The sequence below is a fragment of the Meles meles genome, chromosome 9 (genome assembly GCF_922984935.1).
Source record: "Meles meles chromosome 9, mMelMel3.1 paternal haplotype, whole genome shotgun sequence".
Lineage (NCBI taxonomy): Eukaryota > Metazoa > Chordata > Mammalia > Carnivora > Mustelidae > Meles > Meles meles.
The window spans coordinates 114951046-114978814 of record NC_060074.1 but is presented as its reverse complement, the minus strand read 5'-3'; positions in this window follow the sequence as shown (position 1 = coordinate 114978814).

The following is a 27769-nucleotide window of genomic DNA, read 5'->3' as shown; positions in this document are numbered from 1 at the left end:
AAACCAAGAAAATAACACTTTTTACCCCCAGACTCCCACATCTGTCACGTGTCCTTTTGTCCATCCCTTCTCAGGAGCTCAGGTCGTGCATGTCTTTGCAGTGCTCCTTTAAGCTGTCACCTCTGACTCAGACTAGTGCCCAGCACCAGAGAAAAGGGAGCTCCACCAATCACAGCCCATCACAGAATGGCTTCGGTGAGCCAACTTGTTGTTGCCCCAATCCCTCAAAGAGGACACAGCTGAATCAAATAGTCCCCTCTTTTGTTGCTTCAGTTTCAATGTGTCCATCCTCAGAGACCATTCTATGGTCTCAAGGGGCACTGGAAGAGGACAATAAAGGGACAAGGAGTCTTGAGTTAGTAACCAATCTAGCTGCATGATTTAGAATAAGTCAGTTTACCTCTTCATCTGCAAAATTAAGACAGAGACAGTGAATGGTTAAGAATCTTGGGACATCAAGTCTCCTTTTGAGGTCATACAAATTACATAAGGTGCAAGAAAATCCTGAGATATAGAGAGAAAACAAATGGGAAGAGAAACATAGGCCTAGATTATTTCTAAGACCCCATGCAGTACAAATTTCCTTTGTGCATCAGGGCATGATTCTTGATGGAGGACAACAGAAGAAGCCCTCACACTGTCCTTTCCTGAGGACCCACTGGGTATTGCATTTTAGGCCAGATGGAGAAAAAAAATTATATATATATATTATATATATTATATATATTATATATATAATATATATAATTTTTATATTATATAAATTATAAATTTATATAAAATATAAATTATATAATTATATATATATATAAAATATATATATCTAGATCTAGATCTAGATATATCTAGATCTAGATATAAATCTAGATCTAGATATAGATCTATATCTAGATATATCTATATCTATATATCTATATATCTATCTATATCTAGATATAGATATATATATCTCCACTAAGTCCCATTATAATCTCTATAAGTCCCATAGTACCAACTCCCTTTTGCTGTGAGGTTGTACATTTCAAGAATTCAACAGCTGAAAGTAGCAACCTCATGACTCACAGACTGGCCTGCCCTACTCCAAGATCTGGGCCTTTCTCTTCTATCAGGTTAGCCCTCCATGACAACATAAGATGCAGGGACTTACTGGGTAACACGGGGCCCTGATTGACAGCTGAGCCATGACAGATGGTCTTTCTCATTCTTGCTGATTTGCTTGTTGCTTCTTGGGTTTATTTGAAATTATACAAGCCAACACAGAGTAGGATTTGAAGACAGATTGGGGATTGACAAACTGGCACTAGAACATTTTCTGGGCCTGCATGGATAAGCTGAGATGGAGCAGGCCCAGCTGGGAGTTGGATTGGCAGCCTTTCCTGGTCACAGAGCTTGCTTCATGGGGTCCATGTCATCATCAGGCTGGGAAGCAGGAGCAATTACATGAAACTTCATCTCTGCTTGCCATCCCAATCACCTTCAAGGGACAGGGTAGCTGCTTCCCTGTCAACACACCGCTGGAATTAAAACACACTAATGCTTTGGAAAATCAAGAGCAGAGGCATTAGATTACCTACATTTTTTTAATTCTAACAATTGAAATTTTGCTGTAACAGCATAAATCACATTACCACCATCTGTACCCAAACCTCAGTCTTAGTCACATCAATTGACAGTGGTTGCCATGGCAAAAATGGTTCTAATTCAAAGTGGTGACAAGCATCTCTGCTTGACACTCAACACAGGAGAAGAGTCTGGGAGTATGCAGGACTAGAAAATGTCTTCAGGTTTCCCCCAAGACCTTGAATACATGCATATTGAAGTAATGAGAAGCCAGAAAAAATTCAGTAGGGATAAATGGGTAATACCTATAAAAGAGAGATTTTTTTTAATATTTTATTTATTTGACAGAGAGAAATCACAACCAGGCAGAGAGGCAGGCAGAGAGAGAGGAGAAAGCAGGCTCCCCACAGAGCAGAGAGCCCGATGTGGGGCTCGATCCCAGGACTCTGGGATCATGACCTGAGCTGAAGGCAGAGGCTTTAGCCACTGAGCCACCCAGGTGCCCCTAAAAGAGAGATCTTGATGCAGGGGACAAGATGGCAGAGAAGTAGGAGACCCTATTTCAGCTGGTCCCCTAAAATGAGCTAAATACCAGAACACTCTGAACGCTCATGAAACAGCCTGAGATATAAGATTATACACGTCTGGATCTCTACGGAGCAGAAGACATCAGTGGAGAGGTAAAGCAGAGTGGGAATGCTTGGACTGATACTGGAGGATAAACAGAAGAGGGAGGGAGCCACCACAAGTGACCAGAAGTAATAACCCAATACAAAAGTGCCCTGTGATTGGGGACCAGCGTTAACTTGGAGTCTGGTTAAAAACACCCCAAAAGAGCAAAAGATCTTAAGGGGAAACTGGTGGAATCGGGTGGTCATGGGCATGGGCCTAAGCCCACGGACCCAGGACCAGCAACCACCCATGCCAAAGAGAGTGTGGTGGAGCCTCCTGTCCATGGTCCCTGAGCTCACTGTTTTCCACTGCTTGCACCACTGGTCAGCTATGTGCACTGCCCGTTCTGCCCATGCCTGAGAGAACCTGGTGTGGGCGCCAACCAGGGGTCTCTAGGACCACAGCCTTCTACGACCAACCATGAACACTCCCAGCCTATGCCTGAGAGAATCCAGCCCAATCTCGCGGGATCCCTCCAGTGTCAGCCTTCTGTGACCTGCATGACCACTGCATCAGAGTGCATCCAACATGGGCCTGGACTCCAGACAGCATTCCCAGCAAAGGCAGCCACCAGAAGCAGGCTCCCTGGACCAATATCACTCATAGTTTTAGTGGCATAGGGGTGCAGAGACAAGTGGGGGCCTCAGTGACTTCTGAGACAGTGGCTGGGAGGGCCCACCACCTGTGAGAAGTTGTGCTGTTTGGCACACTTTGCAGAGGGGAAGTCTGTGTGTTCTGGACCATTCAGAGGGGAATAGTCTGAGGCTTCTCTCTGAAGTGAAGGTCTGGGTGCAGACAGATTCTTTCTTAACTCTGACCCCCTGAAATGCCACAAAAAGCTGCCAAAGAACAAAAACCTCCAGAGAATAAAAACCTGAAAAACTGGTCTCCACAGAGCCCAGCCCCTTGATAACCTGCAGGGCCACTCAACACAAGCAAGACTGATGGGAAAACAACACAGCAGGCCCCTCCCCAGAAGGCAAGCCTAAAGAAGAAGAGGGAAACAACTGTTGGGTCCCAATAAAACTGGAAAACCCCAACATCAGGGGGAAACTATATATTAAGCTCATGGTACTCCCCCAAAACCTGTATATTTCATAGATATAACTTTTCTTTCTTTCTTTTTTTAATTCATTCTCATGATTCTTGTTCTTTTAATTTTTCTTAACCTACTTACAATTACAACTAGAAGTTTAACAGAACATATTCCATAATAACTTTTTACCTTGAACATTTTTCATACATATACCTGTTTCTTTTACTTTTCTTTTTTGTTGTTGTTGTTAATATACATATAGATATAAGCTTCAAGGTAATCCTTTTTCCCTACTCAGTACTACCCCTAATATATACACCAATTGTAATTTCCCTTTATCTCTGGAAAGTTGGGTACCTTAATAAAGATATCAAGATACACCTAGAAGAACTGAAATAACCTTCCTCGCCCACATCAAGGATCTATAACCACCCTTCAATCTTATTCCTCTGTCAGCATTCCTGTGTATTTGCTTTTGTTCTGGTATTGTATACATTTATTCTTGGGGTTCATTTTGATTTGGTTCTTCTTTTTTTTTTTATTTTTTTTTGTTTTTTTTGCATTTTTTTTCCATTTTATTTATTTTTTCAGCATAACAGTATTCATTGTTTTTGCACAACACCCAGTGCTCCATGCAAAACGTGCCCTCCCCATTACCCACCACCTGTTCCCCCAACCTCCCACCCCTGACCCTTCAAAACCCTCAGGTTGTTTTTCAGAGTCCATAGTCTCTTATGGTTCACCTCCCCTTCCAAATTTTTTTTTTAATAAACATATAATGTATTTTTATCCCCAGGGGTACAGGTCTGTGAATCGCCAGGTTTACACACTTCACAGCACTCATGATAGCACATACCTCCCCAATGTCCATAGCCCCCTCCCCCTCTCCCAATCCCACCTCCCCCCAGCAACCCCCAGTTTGTTTTGTGAGATTAAGAGTCATTTATGGTTTGTCTCCCTCCCAATCCCATCTTGTTTCATTTATTCTTCTCCTATCCCCCTAACCCCCCATGTTGCATCTCCATGTCCTCATATCAGGGAGATCATATGATAGTTGGTTCTTCTTTTTTTTTTTTCTTGTCATTTACTTTTGTTGGTCCTTTTGTTTGTTCATTTTCATTTATATACCTTATAAATCTTACTTTGGGGGCTCCTTTTGGCTGAGTTCTCTCTCTTTTTTTTTTTTTCTTTCTCTCTCTTTTTTCTTTTTCTTTTTTTTTTTTTTTCTTTTTGGTGGTAACTTCTGATCACTCCAAAACTTTCCAGGGTTCACCTTGCCTGATATATATATATATATATATATATTTTTTTTTTTAATTTTATTTATTTATTTGACAGATAGAGATCACAAGTAGGGAGAGAGGTAGGCAGAGAGAGAGAGAGAGAGAGGAGGAAGCAGGCTCCCCCTCAAGCATCTCACACCAAAATGACTGGGAGAGGAACACCCAACAGAGGGAAAACTCAGAGACTGTGCCCTCTCCCACAGAACTATTGGATATGGACATAAACACTATATCAGAAAGGGAATTCAGGGTAACAACTATCCAGGCAATGGCTACATTGGAGAAAAGGATTAGTGACAACACAGAATCTCTAAGGTGGAAGTAAGAGCCAACCTGACAGATGTTAAATATGGTATCAATGAGCTCCAAACTAATCTCAATACTCTAACAGCTAAGCTAACTGAGCCAGAAGATAGAATCAGTGATAGAAGACAAACTGATAGAGAAAAAGGATCAGGAGGAGGCCTGGAACAAACAGCTTAGAAACCATGAAAACAGAATTAGGGAAATAAATAATGCCATGAAACATTCCAACATCAGAATTATTGGGATCCCTGAGGGGGTGGAGAGAGAAGACCAGAAGATATAGTTGAATAAATTCTGGATTAAAAATTTCCCCAATCTGGGGGCACCTGGATGGCTCAGTGAGTTAAGCCTCTGCCTTCGGCTCAGGTCATGGTCCCAGGGTCCTGGGATCAAGCCCTACATCAGGCTCTCTGCTCAGCGGGAAGCCTGCTTCCTCCTCTCTCTCTCTCTCTCTGCCTGCTTCTCCAACTACTTGAGATCTCTGTCTGTCAAATAAATAAAACTAAAAAAAAAAATTTTTTTTTTTTAAGATTTTTTTTAATTTATTTATTTGACAGAGAGAGATCACAAGTAGGCAGAGAGGCAGGCAGAGAGAGGAGGAAGCAGGCTCCCTGCGGAGCAGAAAGCCCGATGCGGGACTCGATCCCAGGACCCCGAGATCATGACCTGAGCCAAAGGCAGCGGCTTAATCCACCGAGCCACCCAGGCGCCCCCCCAAAAAAATTTTTTTTTAAATTCTCCAATCTGTGGAATGGAACAAGCGTTAATGTTAGAGAGGCAGAAAGGACATCCATCAAGCTCAAAGGATCTAGAAAGACATCCAGACACTTAATTTTCTAATTCATGAATCATAATTTTAGACGAGAGTCTCTAAGGGAAGCTAGGGAGAAGAGATTCCTTACATACAAAGAAAGGACCATGGAATATTATCAGACTGTTCACAGAAACCTGACAAGCCAGAAAGGGTTGGCAAGACATCTTAGGGCACTAAATGAGAAGAACATGCAGCCAAGAATACCTTATGCAGCAAGGCTGACATTAAAAAATGGATGGGGAGATGAAGAGCTTCCAAGACCAGAAAGGTTTAAGAGTATGTGACCACAAAAGTGGCCCTACAAGAAATATTAAGAGGGGTTCTATAAAAGAAGAAAGAACCCAAGGGTAACATAGAACAGAAATTTACAGAGACAACCTATAGAAACAAGGACTTTACAGGCAACATGATGTCAATAGAAACTTATCTTTCAATAATCACTCTCAACATGAACTGCCTTAATGCTCCCATAAAACAGCACAGGGTTGCAGATTGGATAAAGTGACAGAACCCATCCATATGCACACATTTGGAACCTAAAGATATATTCAGACTGAAAGTGAAGGGATGGAGAAGCATCTTTCATGTCAATGGGCCTCAAAAGAAAGCTGGGGTAGCAATTCTTATGTCACATAAATTAGATTTGAAAATAAAGACTATAGTTAGAAATAAAGAAGGACACTACATCATTCTTAAAGGGTCTATCTATCAAGAATATCTAATAATTGTAGATAACTATGTCCCAACATGAGACCAACTCACTACAAGAGCCAACCGTTAATCAAAATAAAGAGTTATATTGATGTGAATACATTAATTGTAGGGGATCATAACACACCACTCTCAGTAACAGATAGATCATCTAAGCAGAAAATCAATCAAGAACATTGAATGACACACTGGGCCAGATGAACCTCATAGATAGATACAGAACATTCCACCCTAATACAACACAATACTCATTCTTCTCAAGCACACACAGAACTTTCTCCAGAATAGATGACATGGGTCAAAAATGGGTCTCATATCAGGACTCAACTGATATCAAAAGACTGAGATTATTCCCTGCATATTCTCAGACCACAGTGCTTTGAAACTGGAACTCGACTGCAAGGAAAAGTTTGGAAGGAATGCAAATATTCGGCAGCTAAAGACCACCCTGCTTAAGAATGTTGGATCAACCAGGAAATCAAAGAAAAACTTCAACAATTCATGGAAACCCATGAGAATGAAGATACATCAATCCAAAACATATGGGATATGGCAAAGGTGGTCCTAAGGGTGAAATACATAGCCATCCAAGCCTCCCTAAAAAAAAAAAAAATTGAAAAATCTGGAATGTACCAGCTCTCTTTGCACTTTAAAGAACTGGAGAATCAACAACAAATTAAGCCAACCCAACACACAAGAAGGGAAATAATCAAGATTAGAGCAGACATCAATGAGTTAGAAACCAGTGATATAGTAGAACACATCAATGAAATTGGAAGCTGGTTCTTTGAAAGAATCAGTAAGACTGAAAACCATTGGCCAAACTAATCCAAAAGGAAAGAGAGAGGACCCACATTAATAAAATTATGAATGAAAAGGGAGAGGTCACGACTAACACCAAGGAAATAGAAACAATCATCAGAAGTTATTATCAACAGCTATATGCCAATAAGTTAAGCAATCTAGAAGAAATGGATGTATTCCTGGAAGCCTATAAACTTTCAAGACTGAGTCAGGAAAAAATTGACAACCTCAGTAGACCAATATCTAGTAACAAGATTGAAGCAGTGATCAAAAACCTCCCAAAAAACAAGAGCCTAGGACTTGATGGATTCCCTGGACCTGATGAATTCTACCAAACATTCAATGAAAAAATAATACCTATTCTCATGAGGCTGTTTCAAAAAATAGAAACAGAAGGAAAACTTCCAGGTTCTTTCTACGAAGCCAATATTAGTCTGATCCCCAAACCAGGCAAAGATCCCATCAAAAAGGATAATTTCAGACCAATATCCCTGATGAATATGGGTGCCAAGATTCTCAACAAGATCATAGTTAATAGGATACAACAGTACCTTAAAAAGATTGTCCACCATGACCAGATAGGATTTATATATGCAGTGGAAAAAAGACAGTCTCTTCAATAAATGGTGTTGGGAAAACTGGACAGCTATGTATAGAAGATTAAAACTCCACCATTCTCTTACACCATACACAAAGATAAACTCAAAATGGAAAAAAGACCTCAACATGAGAGAGGAATCTATCAATATCCTAGAGGAGAACATAGGCAGCAACCTCTTTGACATCAGCCACAGCAATTTCTTTCAAGACACATCTGCAAAGGCAAAGGAAACAAAAGTGAAAATGAACTTTTGGGACTTAATCAAGATCAAAAGCTTCTGATGCAGGGCACTTATTGTATGGAGCACTGAGTGTGGTGCATAAACAATGAATTTTGGAACACTCTAAAAAATTTAAATTAAATTAAAAAAAAATCTACACAGCAAAGGAAACAGTCAACAAAACATAGAGGCAACCCACGGAATGGGAGAAAAATATTCACAAATAACACTACAGACAAAGGGCTGATATCCGAGATCTATAAAGAACTCAAACTCAACACACACACAAAAAAGATAATCATATCAAAAAATGGGCAGAAGACTTGAACAGACACTTCTCCAATGAAGACATACAAATGGCTATCAGACACATGAAAAAATGCTCATCATCATTAGCCATCAGGAAGATTCAAATCAAAACCACATTGAGATACCACCTTATGCCAGTTAGAGTGGCCAAAATTAACAAGACAGGAAACAACGTGTGTTGGAGGGGATGTGAAGAAAGGGGAACCCTCTTACACTGTTGGTGGGAATGCAAGTTGATGCAGCCACTTTGGAAAACAGTGTGGAGATTCCTTAAGATATTAAAAAAAGATCTTCCCTATGACCCTGCAATTGCATTACTGGGGATTTACCCCAAAGACATAGATGTAGTGAAAAGAAGGGCCATTTTCACCCCAATGTTTATAACAGCAATGGCCATAGTCGCCAAACTGTGGAAAGAGCCAAGATGCCCTTCAAAAGATGAATGGATAAAAGAAGATGTGGTCCATATATACAATGTAATATTATGCCTCCATCAGAAAGGATGAATACCCACCTTTTGTACCAACATGGATGGGACTGGAGGAGATTATGCTGAGTGTAATAAGTCAAGCAGAGAAAGTCAATTATCATATGGTTTCACTTACTTGAGGAACATAAGGAATAACATAGAGGATATTAGGAGAAGGAAAGAAAAAGTGACTTGGGAGAAATAGGAGGGCAAGATGAAGCAGGAGAGACTGTGAACTCTGAGAAACAAACTGAGGGTTTGGGAGGGGAAGACTGGGCGGTTAAGTGAGCCTGGTGGTGGGTACTAAGAAGGGCACATTATTGCATGGAACACTGGGTGTGGTGCATAAACAATGAATCTTGGAACACTGAAAAAACTAAAATATGATTTAAAATGTGATTAAAATATAAAATACAATAAAAAAGATAGCTCTTTTAGAAGAATTTGCTAAAATTAAATTGTAGGGGCATTTTTTGTTTTGTTTTTTAAAAAGACAGTGCATGTACAAAGTGTGAAATTCAGACAGCACCCCAAGGAAATAAAAGAGGTGAGAGCAGGATCTTACTCCATCTCACCTCAAAGTTCCCACTGCTCAGAGGCAACTACTTCCACCCTGTACCTATTCCTGCTTGGTACACACCTCCATACTGCCTCACAATGGGCTTGTGCTACTGTTCCTTCATGAATGAATACTCCCTATATGGAATTTTTGCCTTTTGTACCTTCTCCCATCCCACTTACACAAACTAACTATCCTCTCAGCCTGCCAATATGACTACATCACACTTTCTGTTTAAAGAATTACTTGAAGTTTGAAATATCATAGCAATGGGAGTAAATATTTTTCAATTCCAATTCAGTAGTATACAATGATTTTATTTCTTGTATAACTTTGTTATTATGGGAGTTAGTAGTCCTTGTTTGTTTAGTTTCCTACATTGTCACTTCCAGTCGGCAAACGGGAGAAGAATTAGGCACAAACAAGTCAGCTGCAAGAGATCCGGAACAGGGAAGAAGAGTCGAAAAGACTGCTGCCAGGAGCAACTCCACAGTCTCACTTTTATTAATAGAAACAAAAGCCAACAGAAGTACCAATGAAGGTAAAACATTAGTCACACGTATTGTGGACTACCAAGGAGGAGGATAAAGTTTATAGTTAACCAAGCACATTCAAAGGACTCATCTAAATACCAACGGGCACTTCTGGGAAGGAAAAGGAGCTATAAAGGAAAAGGGAAGCAGGCAGTATTTCGTTCCACCCTGAGCTGACCAGGCGTTCCCCTGTGCTCAGCCTCTCAGAAGCAGGCAGCAGTTTTGCCCTGGGCGGGCTGGGCGTTCCCGGCTGCCAGGCTTCTGTGAAGGGGCGGTGTTCCACCCTGAGTGAGCCGGGCATCCCCAGCTGCCCAGTTTCGTGGTCGCATATTGTCCTTCTCCCCAAAGACCTGTTGCCAGTATATGTTTTTCTTAAGGCCATATCTAAATGTGCTTGGCAACTAGTAAAATCCTCCAGGGGCTATAGTTTAATTAACAAATTGTTCCGAGGACAGTAGCACTACATATCTTTTTCTACTTCAACCTAAACCTTTCCAGTATCAAATGTATCTGAAAGTTTATTAATTCATTTGTTTTTCTGGAAGAGACTTCTTTGGGGCCCACTGTGATCCTGTTTCAAACTGCACAGTTCCTGTCACTGATTTTCTGGGGACCCCATTCAACTCTCTGTTGCATGACATCCCGTTTTCTAGATTCTGAGTTTTCTATTTTACTGAATTACTCTCTCATTTTCTTGGGGTTCATCTTTCAAATAAGTTCCTAAAAAGGGATGCCTAGGAGGTACATTTTCTAAGACCATAAATGGCAAATATATCTTATTTTAGAAGCATTTAAATATGCATCAACAGGTAAATTGATAATTAAACTGTGATTAAACTGTGATAGATTTATATAATGTAGTACCAGATAGCAGTGACACATGGACTAGATTTATATGTATGAATATAGATGAATTCACAGCAATAATATTGAAAAAAGCAAGCTGCAAAAGAATACATAGGGTAATAATGTTTTATTACACATACTTAAAATACAAAATGTATGTATAAATAATCAAATCTTGCTATTTGGAGATTCTGTATTTGTGAATCTCTCTGTTTGCTAAATAAAATTCCCTGGTAACCCTCAAAATCAAATACTTGCAGAATTTTTGCAGTCATTCACAGATACATGCAGATTGAAAAAAAATTGAGTCACCCCACACATATGTTCTCAGCTAAGATCAAATAAAATGGTGCATTCTTCTTTTTTTAATTATTCTATGTTAGTCACCATACAGTACATAATTAGTTTTGGATGTACTGTTCCTTGATTCATTGTTTCCATGTAACACTCCGTGCTCCATGCAATCCATGGTCTCCTTAATACCCATGACCAGGCTTACCCAACCCCCCACCTCCCTCCCTTCTGAAACTCTCAGTTTGTTTCCTGGAATCCATTATGGTTTCTCATGGTTTGTCTCCCACTGAGATTTCCACCCCTTCATTTTCCCTTTCCTTCTCCTGATGTCCTTCATGCTATTCCTTATGTTCCACAAATAAGTGGAACTATATAAATGACTTTCTCTGCTTGACCAATTTTACTTAGCATAATCTCCTCCAGTTTTATCCGTGTTGATGCAAAAGTTGGGTATTCATCCTTTCTGATGGCTGGGTAATATTCCATTGTAATATTCACATCTTCTCTATCCATTCATCTATTGAAGGGCATCTCAGCTCTTTCCACAGTTTGGCTATTGTGGACATTGCTGCTATGAACATTGGGGTGAAGATGGCTCTTCTTTTCACTACATCTGTATCTTTGGGGTAAATACCCAGTAGAACAATTGCTCTATTTTTAAATTTTTGAGGAATCTGCACACTGTTTTCCAAAGTGGCTGCACCAACTTACATTCCCACCAATATTGTAAGAGGGTTCCCCTTTCTCCACAACCTTTCCAACATTTGTTGTTTCTTGCCTTGTCAATTTTGCCACTCTAACTGGTGTAAGGTGGTATCTCTATGTGGTTTTGACTTGAATTTCCCTGATGGCTAATGATAATGAACACTCTTTCATGTGTCTGTTTAGCCACTTGTATGTCTTCTTTGGAGATGTGTCTCTTCATGTCTTCTGCCCTTTTTTTTTTTTTTACTTATTTGTTCTTTGGTGTTGAGTTTGAGAAGTTCTTTATATATTTTGGCTATCAGCCCATTGTCTCCAGTGTCATTCGCAAATATCCTCTCCCATTTTGTGGGTTACCTCTTGTTTTGTTGACTGTTTCCTTTCCTGTGCAGAAGGTTTTTATCAAAATGGTGCCTTCTTGTTTGAGTTCTCATACTAAGCTAAATGCAGTGTGGAGATGGCAGGAACAGTGCAGTGGAGTACAAGAAGCTCCGGCTCCAGCTGAATAGGTTTGAATTCCAACTCTGGCACCTATTAGTTGGCTGGCGGGGGGGGCATGAAAATCACCTAAAACTCCAAACCTTTTCTCTTTTGTAAAATAAAGAAAATATATTTAAGATTGTTTTAGGATTTAAGATTACAATCTACATGAGAAACATATGCATTTCCCCTCAGAGAAATCTCTCTCTCTCTCTCTCTCACACACACACACACACACACACACACACACACACACACACACTCACTTTGGGATTCCAGAATTCCAGACTACAAATCCATCTCCTATAAAAATGTGAAGATATTATCTGTCCCACTGTCTTCAAAATTTCAGTGATACTACTACCAATACTTTCTTACCTAATACTTTACCTAAAAAATATTTAGTTCTTTTGAACTGGCAATTCATTCCTTCAGTTCTGGACTTTTTTTTTTAAAGATTTTATTTATTTATTTGACAGACAGATCACAAGTAGGCAGAGAGGCAGGCAGAGAGAGAGGAAGAGAAGCAGGCTCCCTGCTGAGCAGAGAGCCCTGATGCGGGGCTCGATCCCAGGACCCTGGGATCATGACCTGAGCTGAAGGCAGAGGCTTTAACCCACTGAGCCACCCAGGTGCCCCTGGACTTTTTTTTCCCCTTATATTATTCCTTAAACAAACTCTTCCACTTTGGGCTGATGGTCCTCCCACACTAGCATAAAGTAGTTGGCAGGGACCCAGCCATTTCATTGAGGGGTGCCCTTTTGGCATGTGGTCAGCATTCTCTTTTAGATTTGTCCCTTTTCCCATAAAGATGTTCTTCCTTTCAGGTATTTACATAAATAAAGATGTGATTAAGTGAGAAGATATACCATTTTCACGGCTTAAAAGACAAAATATTGCAAAACTTGAATTTAGAAATGCGATAAAGTTGCAAAATTATGTGTTTGTGTATGTATGTGTGTCTGTGAAAGTGTGATTATGGCATGTGTGCTGGTATATTCCATGACAAACTCATCTTAAAATACATAGAATGAAAAAAAGACATGATCATTTTGGAAAATAATGGGAGATGTGTGCCCTAGGAATCACCAAAGCTATTACAAAACTAAAGTAATGAAGTAAGAATGGAATGCTACCACAAGAATAGAAGAACTGACCAAGAAACAGAAAACAAGACCCAGAAACAAAACTTGAAAAATGACACAGTGGCTTTAGAGGTCAGAGGGGAAGGGATGAAGTCATCAACACAGCAGGCTAGGGCTCTCCACATGGTAAAATTATAGCAGTAACAATGTAATGACAGCAACAACAGTAATATTCTTTGCTTTCATTAGTAACAAAAATAATTCCAAGAATATTAAAAATCTAAATGTGAAAAGCAATTTTATGTAAGACACAAAAATTAATGAGCCAAATAACAAAACTGGCTTCATTAAAAGAAAAAATATCTACACAAAAGAACAAAAATTAACCTCTAAAATGGCCAAGTATAAGCCACATGTCAGTACTGGATAATGAAGTATATAGAGTGCACAGAGTGAGGATGAGCACCTGTCTCTGTCTCCCTAGAACAGTACTGGTGTATCTCTGTGCCTCAGGGTAATTGCTTTACTAAAACCATCTTCCCACTGAAATTATCTAGCTCAAATGTTACCTTGTCTGGGAGTATGCTGTTTCCTACACCTCTGGGCTCCCTCAATGGATTCTGGTTATCCTCCTCTTCCTCCAACCCTAAACCCTGACCGGAGCAGGTATCTGGATTCCTGGCAGTACTGATGGATTAACTTTATGGGATGTTTGCATGGCTACCTGTTCTCCAGACCGAGTTTCCGAGGATGAAGTCGGAGTGTTGCCCTCCTTATCTGCTGCCCCAGAACCTAACAGAGGAGGCTGAATGAAAGACATGGAGGGAGTGAGTGACCTTCATGGGCTCTTGGAGGGATAGAAAGGATGACAGTCTCCATGGGGTTGCCACACCCCCAGGATTGAGACTTCTCCCAAAGGGAAGTCCTTGGGGTGACCACAGAGGGCACTCCAGGAGGTTGATGATGTTAAGGATCCAATGGAGCCCACAAGTCAGGCCTTAAGGATGTGCTTTCCAAAGACAACTAGGGCTGTGTCTGAGGTCCTTACTATGGGCCTCCTTCCTCCAGCCAAGAACTTCTTCTGGAAGAGCTTGTTTGGGGCCAAGGCAGGAAAGGAAGCTCCCACAGGAAAATATGAGGGGGTTGAGGCCTGACTGGAAGCAGGTAAAGGAAGTGAAAGGAAGTGAAAGCAGTGCCAGATGGGTATTTTCAACACATTTTACAGATGAGAAAGTTGTGGTTCAGGGAAGTTAACTATCCAACGGCATGCATATAAGGCATCAAAGTTGGGGTTCATGCAAAGATCATACTCCCCACATTCAATGAGGCTAAGGGAGAGGTAAGAATCCCCAGATGGGCTTTGCCCCAAGTAGAAACAGAGAGGCAACTATCAGCTGCTTGAGTCAACACAGATTCCCTTGGCTTGAAGTATTACCTAAGATAACTCAGTATGACTTTGCCTTCCTCTCAAGCAGGCATCAGCTCTTTAGAAGAAACATGAGTGGGTGATAAATACTAAAAATTCTAAAAATTTATACAGAATACCAGGCAAGGGTCAGGCATTGGAGGGTGTGTTAAAGACATTTTATACTTAATGTTCACACAAGCCCTAGTAAGTATGGCCAGCTCCTTTTTACACCTCAGGAAACCAAGTCTCTTTGGGATAGGTGGCTTGTTCAAGGTCACAGTGCCTGCAAGGAGGATTCGGGCTTGAACTCAGGCTGCATGGTTCCAAGGACCCTGCATGTCCTGGTGCCCCTTGCTATCTCTCTGTTTGCTGATAGAGATTCACCTGCTATATCGCTGTGATCCACAAATCACAGATAATAGAACTGATCCTCCAGAAGTCATGTCAGAAACTTGTGAGACTTTTGTCCAAAGCCTGCCTTCCATTATTCTTCCCAGCCCTCCTGCAATTTGGGAGGCCCAGAAACCATTTAATAAAATGCTATTCTGCTTCAGCCAGAGTTGATCTCTGGAGCTCTCAGCTAAAACTCTCTTCTTATTCATTCATTCACTGGTTCATTCACCAGTAAATAGTCATTGCTCCCCTGCAACTCACAGCATAAAGAGCACTATGGAGAGCCTGGATGGTTCAGTCATACAGGTCTGCTCCAGGGTCCTGGGACCAAGCCCTGCATCAGGCTCCCTGCTCAGTGGGAAGCCAGCTTCTCCCTCACCCATTCTCCTTGTTGTGTTCCCTCACTCCCTGTGTCTCTCTCTGTGTCAAATAAATAAATAAAATCTTAAAAATAAAAAAAAAAAGAGCACCAGATCCAGAGCTGTGTCTGATGTTCACTGCTCTGTGACTACAGGTAAGTAATTTTTTGTGTCCCGATTTCTTTACTTCTAAAATGAGAACAACTACCTCACAGGATTGCTGTGAAGTTTAAATGAGTTACCAGATGGCTAAGGTAAGTGCTAGGTACATGCTGTTTTTAGTATTATTACTATTATTAACATTATCACTACTATCATTACAACCACCACTACCACTGTGAGCCAGTCCCACATGGGGTTCAGAGAAGTAAATACCACCAGACCTAATCCTCAGGAGGAACAGCAAGTCTGACTGAGAAACATGGAGGGCATGTGGCCACTGCGGTGGCATGGCAGCTGGTGGCAGGGCAGCGAGGAAGCACAGAGGGGCTTGTCCATTGTGGAAGTCAGATCTGCATTTCAGAGGGATCCACCCCAGTGGTAGGGACAGAAATCTCTCCCCCACTGGATAGTCTCTGAGCTGGACAAACACAACCCCTTCTTCTTTATTCTTTCAAAATACAAACATGTAGAGTGGAAGGTGTGAGGGACAGCAGTGTCTTCCCTTCTGAAAAGGGGCCACAACAGTAGCTGCAGCTGGGGGTAGGAATGTTTTCAAGAAGCAGAAAGGGTAGGTGGAGAACAGTAGAGAATAGTGGAGATCCTAGCAAATCCCTGATTTTGCTGAGGGTGGGGGCAGGATTATTCTGTGCCAGCTACCTGCCTCCCCTAATCCAGAAGCCCTCCTTGAGTTTTTGTCAGAGGTGAGGCACCACAGGCACCTAGACAGGGATGTAGCCAAGGAGGGAGTGGAAAGTTCACCTGAGGAGACCTGTCTTCTAATCTGCACAGAGCCTGCTACCTGTCAGTAGCATTCCAGGATGCATGGAGAGAATGCCTGGCTCAGCAGGGTGGTAGAGAGGAGAGGCAGCTCTCCAAGGAACCCAGACCTTGCAGAGGTGTGGAGAGGGAGGTTTACTTCCTGGTCTTGTTTTTGTTTCCTTGGGTCCAGTTGTTTTTACCCTCTCTTTGTCTTCTTCACCACTGCCTCCAGCCCTACCCTCCTCAGGTTTCCAGGGCCCTCACACCACCCTCTCGTGGTCTGCAGGCCCTGCATTCCCAGTCCCACCTTTTCTACATCCTGACCTTCCAGTTATGAAACCTGCAAGTTACCTTTCTCAAAAAGCCCATGGTTTCCCCAGTGACTCCTCCTCTACACAATGGCACAGGCATCTTTTTCAGATCCATCGCAATCTCACCATCAACAGGAGAGTGTTCCAACCAGCCAGTCTGGCAGGCAGAGCCTTCCATTTCCCCCTCCTGGATGCACCTGCCCAACTTTGCACCACCTTCATCCTGGACTACAAGAAACCTAGAGATGCTGGTCCTGGCTTCCTCTGCCTATCAACACACCTCCTTTCTCCAGCACCAGGCTCAGGGACCACCAGTTCCCCCAGAAATTCACCCTCAGCTTCTCCCTCCTAAAGTTCCTCTTCCGTGTCCATAGCACTCTGTTCTTGGCACATTCTAGGTGGGTTCCAAATACAAATGTATACCTATCTCCCATGGCCTTCCCCATACCAAACAGCAGAAACAGAAAAAAAACTGCTTCTACTACTTCTCTATTCTTTCCCATGAAGTTCACCCGCCCCTCAAGCCTTCCCATCTTGCCTCCTCCTCCTCCTGCACTACTCTCTGTGGTCCCAATCCCTTCCATTCTAGCTCTCAGCAGCCCCCACTCCTCACCTAGCAAAATGAGAGACCCTGTAAGCCCTCCGAGCTAGGTCTCCTTCATGCTCACTCACACACATGCCCTGTATCAACCTGCTGGCATCACAGATTCTCCAGTGTGGTTTGTCATCTTGTTTATATAATGTGGTGCTGATGGGATTTGTGCCAAGGGAGACCGCATGCCACCAGAATTTCTTTGATTCCCAGATTTGTTCAGCAAGAGAAAAAAATGTGGTATTCATCAACCAATTCAATCTCTTTCATGGGGTGTATTTTGATAAGAAAATAAGATTTCTGTCCAAATCATAACATTTTAAAAACTATTTGTGTGTTCATCCATTCTTCAGCAGTGTTGTGGGCTCCCCTGAGGTGGAGCTCTTCCCTTCTGCTCTGCACGCCAAGCAGCAGGTGCACAGCTTGGTGGTGAGCAGCTGGCACTGCTGCAGCAGTGAAGCAGGAACAATACCACGGGCTCACACAAAGGTCTCATCAGCAGGTTGCCTACTGACCCACTCTGCTCCTGCCTCTGTTATCACCAGCATCCGCTCTGCAGCTTCTGGTGCACAATAAATATGTCTTGAACTGGATGAAACAATGGTAGCTTTATGGGCATTTGTTAACCTGGCACCTTAAATGCACGAAGGAGTGTCTCCTTGAAACTTCTATATTCATGAAGTCAGGTGGTGCTTTTTCTGCCAATAGTCTGTGCACCCTTGACACAAAGGCAAGAGAAAAGACAATTCATCCTTTCTGTAGAGCTAATCCTCAGCCTTATCTATGAAAAGCCTTGCCTGCGGGGCCATCAGACCCAGTGCCTGTTGGGGACCTAGCTTTAACTCCAGCCCCCTGGGCAACACACACTGGTGACAAGGGAGAGGTGGAGACACTGCAGGAGAGAATAGTGTGGTCACCCAGCAGGCAGATAGCATGTGCCCCCAGAGCAGTCTTTAGAGGAACATGAATAAAGATAAAGCCCAAAGAAGGGTCTGGTGATTTCATCCTGTGGCAGCCTGCAAAGCCTGTCATATGCATTTCTTTTCATCCTACACACATCTCCCCCATGCCTGGTGTGAAAGGCCTCTCACGACACATTTCCTTTAGTCTAGAGTATGCCTGGGGAGTATGACAGGTGGCAAGATCTAAGAATACCCTCATCTGCCTTCTACAATGAGATGGAAAGGGGCCCAGCAGGGAAGTCCTGTGCTGAAATTTTATTATGATGAATTATAGTGATACTTTCTGACAATACAATGCTTTGTGATATTTCAAAGCATGTTAACATCTGCTCTTTTGTTTGGCCCTCACCAGATCACTTTGCAAGACAAGGGCTGTAATCCTGCCTCTGACATCAAAGAGATTAGACATGGACTTCAGAGGATAGCCCAAGGCCACATAGGGGTGTGATTGCAACAGACCAGGTCTCTTTGGTTTCACAGAAAGCATGGCAGAGCCTCTGGTCCAAGGAGTAAGACACGCAAGAAGTGGGGAACTGACCACCAGCACTGAGATGCTCTGTGCTTTGGATGGCGGCTGTGGCCCTGCTCCTATAGAGAGCTTGCTTCAATGCCACATTCATCCTCACTGCTTCCCTCTCGGTTTAATGTGCACACACATTTGTGTGTCCTTAATTTGAAAGGTCTATGAGGACGTAAATTCTGAAGGTCTCACAGGAGGTAAAAAATAATGTTCCAAGAACTTTGAAAATATTCATGACATCGACACAGTCATTACATTTCTGGGAATGCATCCATGGCACAGCAGACGGAGGGTTGCCTTAAACTTCAGAGGTATCAGGATTCGAATTCTGTACCATTCATGCACTGTGTCATGTGGGAAGGTTACCTGCCCTGTCTCACCTCCTGCTCCCATGTCTGTGAAATAGGGGTCACAAGTGGACTGTACCGAAACACAGTGGCCAATCTGTAAACCTGTATTATAAATGCAGAAAAACCACATTCACAAAGATGCTTTTCACAGGTATATTTAAAGAGCAGACTAATTAGAAACAAATGGTGCAAAAAATAGGCAGATTCATTCCAAAAATATAAGAATTTAATTAATGATGAATCTTTTTTTATGTGCATCATTAATTTTTGATGTAGTGTTCTTTAATAGCAATCATAGTAAGCTTCGAAAGCCAAGATGCCTGATGACTGCTTGTGGTTACCCAGATGTTCACATCATAGGGAGAAAGGGCAGAGAGGATTCAGGGGTTTAATCATGTCACCACAGTGGTTAACAACCCACACTGACCCTATTAATGAGAGAGGAGAAAGACATGTAGGCCCAAGATGTGGAATCAAGTGCATGACACCAAGAATCTTTCAGAGCCCCTGCCATCAGTCCAGTAGTCAAACCATAATCAAGGGATAGAACGAACACTTAAACATAGCTGAGGGTGAAGAGGCACAGTATGGGTTATTCTTTCATTCCAAGATCTGACAATAGCAAGAAATGAAAAGAAAGTTTGATTTCCTAAAGGCATGCAAGGTGACCAGGATTGTCCCCTCCTATGGAGGGGATTGTTGTCCTGGAGTCACATCCAGTTTAACATTTGTCACAGGTTTTTAATGAAGTGCCATTATTAGTAGTTATATTAAAATAGCCCAGCATGAATTCAGTAGACTTCCAATTAATTCCAACTTCCACTGACTTCATTTTAAGTAGTATGTAAGATGCATGTATGATGCCCAGAACTCTGACTTTGGCATCTGAAAGATGACAGCAATAAATATCACCTCTAAACATATTCCCTTTGGGTGCCTGGATGGCTCAGTGGGTTAAGTATCTGCCTTCCACTCAGGTCATGATCCCAGGGTCCTCAGATGGAGCCCAGTGCAAGTGGGGCTCCCTGCTCGGCACAGAGCCTGCTTCTCCCTCTCCCCCTGTCCTTTCACCCTGCTTGAGCTCTTTCCCTCTTATATTCTCTCTCTCTCTCTAATAAATAAATAAGGATATTAAGGAAGGCACGTATTGCATGGAGCACTGGGTGTGGTGCATAAACGACTTTTGATACACTGAAAAAATAAAATTAAATTTAAAAAATAAATAAAAATAAAAATAAATAATAAAATAAGAATAAAATAAAAAATAAAATAAAATAGGGGCGCCTGGGTGGCTCAGTGCGTCAAAGCCTCTGCCTTTCGCTCAGGTCATGATCCCAGGGTCCTGGGATCGAGCCCCGCGTCAGGCTCTCTGCTTGGCAGGGAGCCTGCTTCCTCCTCTCTCTCTCTCTGCCTGCCTCTCTCCCTACTTATGATCTCTATCTGTCAAATGAATAAAATCTTAAAAAAAAATAAAATAAAATATAGAATAAAATAATAAAATGAAATTAAGTGAAATAATAAAATAATAAAATAACATGTCCCCAGGGTGCCTGGGTGGCTCAGTCATTAAGCATCTGCCTTCAGCTCAGGTCATGATCCTGGGTTCCTGGAATGGAGCCCCGTACAGGGATCCTCGCTCCATGAGGAGCCTGCTTCTCCCTCTCCCACTCCCTCTGCTGTGTTCCTTCTCTTGCTGTGTCTCTGTCAAATAAATAAAATCTTAAAAAAAAATGTCCCCTTCAAGGACAGAATGTCCCTTCCTTTCTGACATGAGGCAGCTCCCCCCACTACAAGTCATTAGAAGCAGCCAGTTGCCTCTGGTCTCTGGTGAGATACAGGTAATCATTTCTTGCTCCTGTCAGCTACCTGGTACATCAGTTGGCCACAGTGCTGGGGCAATGTAGCCCTGTGAACTCTGTCAGACATTGGAGACTTTCACTGTGGAGCATGCAGAGACGTGGAAAGCTCTGCTACAGGGAGTTTGTCATGCAGCCATTTACTTAATTTATTATTTGGTAATGCTTTTTTAATTATTATTAGGTTCAAGTAGTCAGCATCCAGTACATCACTGGTTTCTGATGCAGTGTTCAATGATTCGTTAGTTGTGTATAACAGCCAGTGCTCATCACAACACATGCACTTCTCAATGCCCAGCACCCAGATACCTGATCTCCCCACCCATGTCCCCTCTGCAACCCAGTTTGTTTCTCAGAATCCAGTCTCTCATGGTTTGTCTCCCTCTTTGATTTCTTCCATTCAGTTTTCTATCCCTTACCCTATGACTCTGCTGTATTCCTTATGTTACATGTATGAGTGAAACCATATGATAATTGTCTTTCTCTACGTATTTCACTTAGCATAATCTCCTCCTATTCCATCCATGTTGATGTAAATGAAAAGTATTCATCCTTTCTGATGGCTGAGTAATATTCCATTGTATATATGAACCACATCTTCTTTATTGCATTCATCTGTTGAAGGGCATTTCAGCTCCTTCCACTATTTGGATATTGTGGACATTGCTGCTATGAAAATTGGGGTGCAGGTGCCCCATCTTTTCACTACATCTGTATCTTTGGAGTAAATGCCCAGTAGTGCAATTGCTGAATCATAGGTTAGCTATATTTTTAACATCTTGAGGAACTTGCATACTGTTTTCCAGTTGGCTGTACTAGCTTGCATTCTTACCAACATTATAAGAGGGTTCCCCTGTCTCCACATCCTCACCAATATTTGTTGTTTCTGGCCACAATCAATTATTCTATTGTTAATTTTTGCCATCCTAACTGATATAATGCTTTTTAAAATTTTTTAAATAAGCAATTTTAGTAGCTCAAAGAACCCCAAATGTGTATATAATAAAAAGTTAAGGTACTGAATTTTTACTTCCCAAGGAAGTTGATGAACATACACATCAGTATGCACACAATGTCAACATCTACCATTTGCCACTGGAACTTTGGAAACCCAAAGCCCCAAACCTGAAAAAAGGTGATCAATATTTAATCTAAAAGTTCAGTTGTGTGTGTGTCCTTTTTTTTTAAAGATTTTATTTACTTAGGGAGCCTGATGTGGGGCTCAAGCCCAGGACTCTGGGATCATGACCTGAGCCAAAGGCAGCCACTTAACCAACTGAGCCACCCAGGTGCCCCAGTTGTGTGTGTGTCTTAAGACTGGGCCCTAAAAGGTGGTTAAACCCCTGGAACTGCAGAAGGTACATTGGCATCACTCTGTGAATGATAACTTCTCACATACATCCATAGACTGTGTTCTAGACATACTTCCTTCATTTTGATACCAAATGTCTGTTGTGTAGTTAAAAAACACAAACAATAGTTGTTAAGAGTTTGCCTTCCTCAGGAAAATACCGCATGCCATGAAATGATGCCAGATTTAACACCATTGTCCTCACATGCTTCACTCAGTTAATTCCAATTATGGTTTGATTTTCTCATCAGCCTTTGCAATCAACATCAAATTTTTGCTAGGTCCATTCTGCCAAAGGCAAATATTTTATATAATAATATTAAATAAATAAATTTATTAAATAAATAAATAAATGAATTTAGTTTAAAAATTCAACACTGAAAATAAATTTTTGTTTTGAGATGACTATCTTAATAAAAATTTAAGTAGCACACAGCATGTGGTAAAAAAATAATATTCTTACTAAATTAAAAAACATGTATAGCAGAATATTTGGGGAATACATTGTGATGTACATATAATTGAAAATTGTGCTCAAGCAAGCTGCACCATTCTAGTCAAATGTTAAGCACAGTTTTCTATTTTAAATACTTTTTAATGCATACAGAGAAACTGAACCTCAAGATGCCTTTGACAAAACCGATGTGCAATATGAAAAAATCACCGAAGTGGTCCATGTTTTTCTTCTCGCAGTCTGCCATCAAGCTGATGTTAGAAATACTTCAGTCTTCAAAGAATCATTTTGTGAACCAAACCTAGATGGCTGACAATAACATTGAACACTTTTGTAAATGAGTCCCTGAAATTCTAGTTGCATTTAAAGTAGTTAAAAATCATTAAATATTCAAACAAAAAATAAAATAAAAACTGCTTTGAAGCTTTTATCAAAATGTAATTATTAAAAGTAAATAGGAATCCACTGAAATTTATTCCCTTGAAAAGTGAGCTGAACAATTTAAACAATGAAAGCTCAAACTGTACATGAGCTTTTATGCTGAAATTTCATAATTGTACTTTATAACATCTCAAGTTTTGATACAGTTATATTTTTAATTAGATAAATTAGATAAATATTTTAATTATATAGATAAATTTAATTATAGACAAATTAGATAAATTTAATTAGATAGATAAATATATTCTGAAAATGTAATGAAATAAAACTCAGAAGATCCATGATTTTGCAGCATCTAAATTTATCAAAACCTTCAAAATAATCACAGGGACAACATATTAATAAGTTTTTCATATAAAAATTCCTGTTAAAGAAAGTGCTCTGAAGGGAAGCCATAAGGTAATTCCTATTAACATATTTGGACTAACATATTTTTCCATAAAAGGCAACTTTTAAAAAATTGCATGCAATTATGTGGAAAATAAAATATGAGCACAATGAGAAAAAATACATTCTTCAGAAAGATACCAGGAACAGCGTATTAAAAAAAGAAATGGCAAAAAAAAAAAAAAGAAGAAAGAAGAAAAAGGAAAAGAAAGAAAGAAAGAAATGGCTAAATCCAGATACACAATAAGTTACATTTTAAATCAAATTTAGGGTAGATTAAATCCAGCAAAAATTGACAGGTGATGTTTCATCAGAAAAAAGTATTTTTAAAGAATGTATATTGCTACATTTTATTATTATTTGTAAAAACTGGAAGAGTTTTTAATTTGTTGGTTGAGCTGTTCCTGCTGAGTCTTTTCTTTTTTATATTGTGTTATCATCATTAGTTTTTGATGTAGTGTTCTTGATTCATTGTTTGCATATAATACCCAGTGCTCCATGCAGTACATGCCTCCTTAATAGCCATCACCAGGCTAACACATCTTCCAACCACTCCCCTAAAAACCTCAGTTTTTGTTTTTTTTCCCCCAGAGTCCATAGTCTGTCATGGTTCATCTCCTGCTCTGATCCCCCCACTTCATTTTTCCCTTCCTCCTCCTAATGTCCTCCATGTTATTCTTTATGTTCCACAAATAAGTAAAACTATATGATAATTGACTTTCTCTGCTTGACTTATTTCATTCAGCATAATCTCCTCCAGTCCCATCCATGTTGATACAAAAGTTGGGTATTCATCCTTTCTGATGGAGGAATAATATTTCATTGTATATATGGACTACATCTCCTTTTATCCATTCATCTGTTGAAGGGCATCTTAGTTCTTTCCACAGTTTGGCGACTGCAGCTTGCTGCTATGAACGTTGGGGTACAGATGGCCCTTCTTTTCACTGCCTCTCTGTCTTTGGGTAAATACCCAGTAGTGCAATTGCAGGTCATAGAGTAGCTCTATTTTTAAGTTCTTAAGGAATCCCCACACTGTTTTCCAAAGTGGCTGCACCAACTTGCATTCCCACCAAGAGTGTAGAGGGTTCCCCTTTCACTTAGTATAATCTCCCTCAGTTCCATCCATGTTGATACAAAAGCTGGGTATTCATCCTTTCTGATGGCTGAGTAATATTCCATTGTATATATGGACCACATCCTTATCTGTTCATCTGTCAAAGGGTATCTCAGCTCCTTCCACATTTGGTTATTGTGAACATTGCTGCTATGAACATTGGGGTGAAGATGGCTCTTCTTTTCACTACATCTGTATCTTTGGGGTAAATACTCAGTAGTACAATTGCAGCATCATAGGGTAGCTCTATTTTTAACTTTTTGAGGAATCTGCACCCTGTTTTCCAAAACTGTTATACCACCTTGCATTCCCATCAACAGGGTAAGAGGGTTCCACCTTCTCCACATCCTCTCTAACATTTGTTGTTTCTTGCTTGCCTTGTCAATTTTTGCCATTCTAACTGGTATAAGATGATATCTCAGTTTGATTTTGACTTGAATTTCCCTGATGGCTAATGATGATGAACATTTCTTCATGTGTCTGTTAGCCATTTATATGTCTTCTTTGGAGAAGTGTCTGTTCATATCTTCTGCACATTTTTTGACTTGAGTCAATTTGAGAAGTTCTATATAGATCTTGGATATCAGCCCTTTATATGTAGTGTCATTTGCAAATATCTTCTCCCATTCTATGGGTTGACTCCGTTTTGTTGATTGTTTCCTTTGATGTGCAGAAGCTTTTGATCATGATGAAGTCCCAAAAGTTCATTTTTGTTTTTGTTTCCCTTGCTTTTGGAGACATATCTTGAAAAAAGTTGCTGTGGCCAATGTCAAAGAGGTTACTGCCTATGTTCTCCTCCAGGACTTTGATGGATTCCTGTCTCACATTGAGGTCTTTCATCCATTTAGAGTTTATTTTTGTGTATGGCATAAGAGGATATAGCTGACCAATTTTTCCCAGCACCATTTGTTGAAGAGACTGTCTTTTTTCATTGGGTATTTTTTCCCTGTTTTGTCAAAGATTATTTGACTATAAAATTGAGGGTCCATATCTGGGCTCTCTATTCTGTTCCATTTATCTATGTGTCTGTTTTTATGCCAATACCAGGCTGTCTTGGTGAATACAGCTTTGTAATATAGTTTGAAATCAGGCAACATGATGCCCCCTGCTTTGTTTTTCTTCCTTAATATTTTCTTGGTGATTCAGGGTCTTTTCTGGTTCCATACAAATTTTAGTATTGTTTATTTCAGCACTTTGAAAAATGCCATTGATATTTTGATCAGGATGGCACTGAAAGTATAGATTCCTCTGGGCAACATAAACATTTTAACAATATGTGTTCTTCGAATCTATGGACATGGAATGTTTTTCCATCCTTTTGTGTCTTCAATTTCTTTCATGAGTGTTCTATAGTTTCTAGAGTGTAGATCCTTTCCCCTTTGGTTAGGTTTATTATAAGTTATCTTATGGCTTTTCGTGCTAGTGTAAATGGAATTGATCCATTAATATCTTTTTCTACAGCTACATTGTCAGTGTTAGGAAAGCCACTGATTTCTGTGCATTGATTTTGTATCCTGCCACATTACTGAATTGCTGTATGAGTTCTAGTAATTTAGAGGTGGAGTCTTCTGGGTTTTCCACATAAAGTATCATGTCATCTGCAGAGAGAGAGAGTTTGACTTCTTCTTTGCCAATTTGATAACTTTTATTTATCTTTGTTGTCTGATAGCTGTTGTTAGGACTTCTAGTACTATGTTGAACCAATAACTATTTTAAATTATGTTTCAGTTAGATGTTCATGTTTACACAACCATTACAAAGTGCAACAACTACTTCATATTGTTGTTTTATGATGTTGTTCGTAAAGTAAGCATAACTGTACTGCATGTTAGGTGATGTGAGGCATTCCTTGCCCACAACTCCATAAACTTAACATTGGTCTCTAAATGGCCCCAGAGCTTCTCTCAAGTAATGACTTAGTTGGTGGCTCAATCTCCACAAGGGAAAATATAACACTAGTTATTTGTTTACTACTTACTGAGTATGTACTTGTTCCAGAAACTATATGAGTAACCTGACAAATGTTAGATCCCAGTTGTCATCATCCCTAATTTAGAAATAATACAAATGAGATTTAGAATGTTAAAATTTCCATGCCAGCATGACAGGAGCAAAAGATGGGGCCTATTTATCATGACCTATGAGACCTCTATTATATTGCAGTGCCCCAAAATGGTAGATATCACAAAGCACTTAAAGTCTACACAACTTAAGTTTACAATGTCTTATACTATTCTTTTATTTCCTTTTTATTTTCTTTCTCTTAACTCCCTGGTTGTAGATTTTTTTTCCCCAAAATGAAAGTAGTGTTTTTGCTTTTATGGTTACACATATTTCTCCTTGAGAGTAGGGGTGATTAATATAGCGTGAATAGGAGAGATCAGAGTCCACCATACATTATAAACATTGGCTAACACATTCCTAAGTAAAATTTTGTTACATCCAACACAAAATACAAAAATGATCAATGGATAGAATGGGAGAAAGAGGGGCACCTGGGTGCCTCAGTCAGGTAAGTATCTGCCTTTGACACAGGTCATGATCTCAGGGTCCTGGAATCAAGTCCCACATTGGGTTCCCTGCTCAGCATGGAGTCTACTTCTCCCTGTGCCCCTCCCAACCCCTGCTTGTGCTCTCTCTCTCACTCTTTCTCTGTCTGAAATAAATAAATAAAATCTTAGAGAAATAAAGAAGAAACAACCATGAGTTGAGTTTCTCAAGGCTTCATTATTAAATAGAGCTTGCTATTTGTCCGTGTGGTCAACCTCCCTCAAAATTTGGAGACTTGTGTTCTGGCAACTAGGCATCACAAACCAACACCTGACATCCACTAGAAATATTCTGGGATTCTTTAAGCATGCATGGATCCCAGAAGGGAAGAGTAAGGAGTGAATGATAAAACAATAACCTAAATTAACCAAAGCGATTACTTTAATTAAGACATAAATGTTATGGTCTGCCATTTTAATCCATAATTCTTATCTTCTGTGGGAAGTCTAATTGCAAGTAACTTTAATTAAGAAAACAAATCACCACCTTACACCAGTTAGAATGGCCAAAATT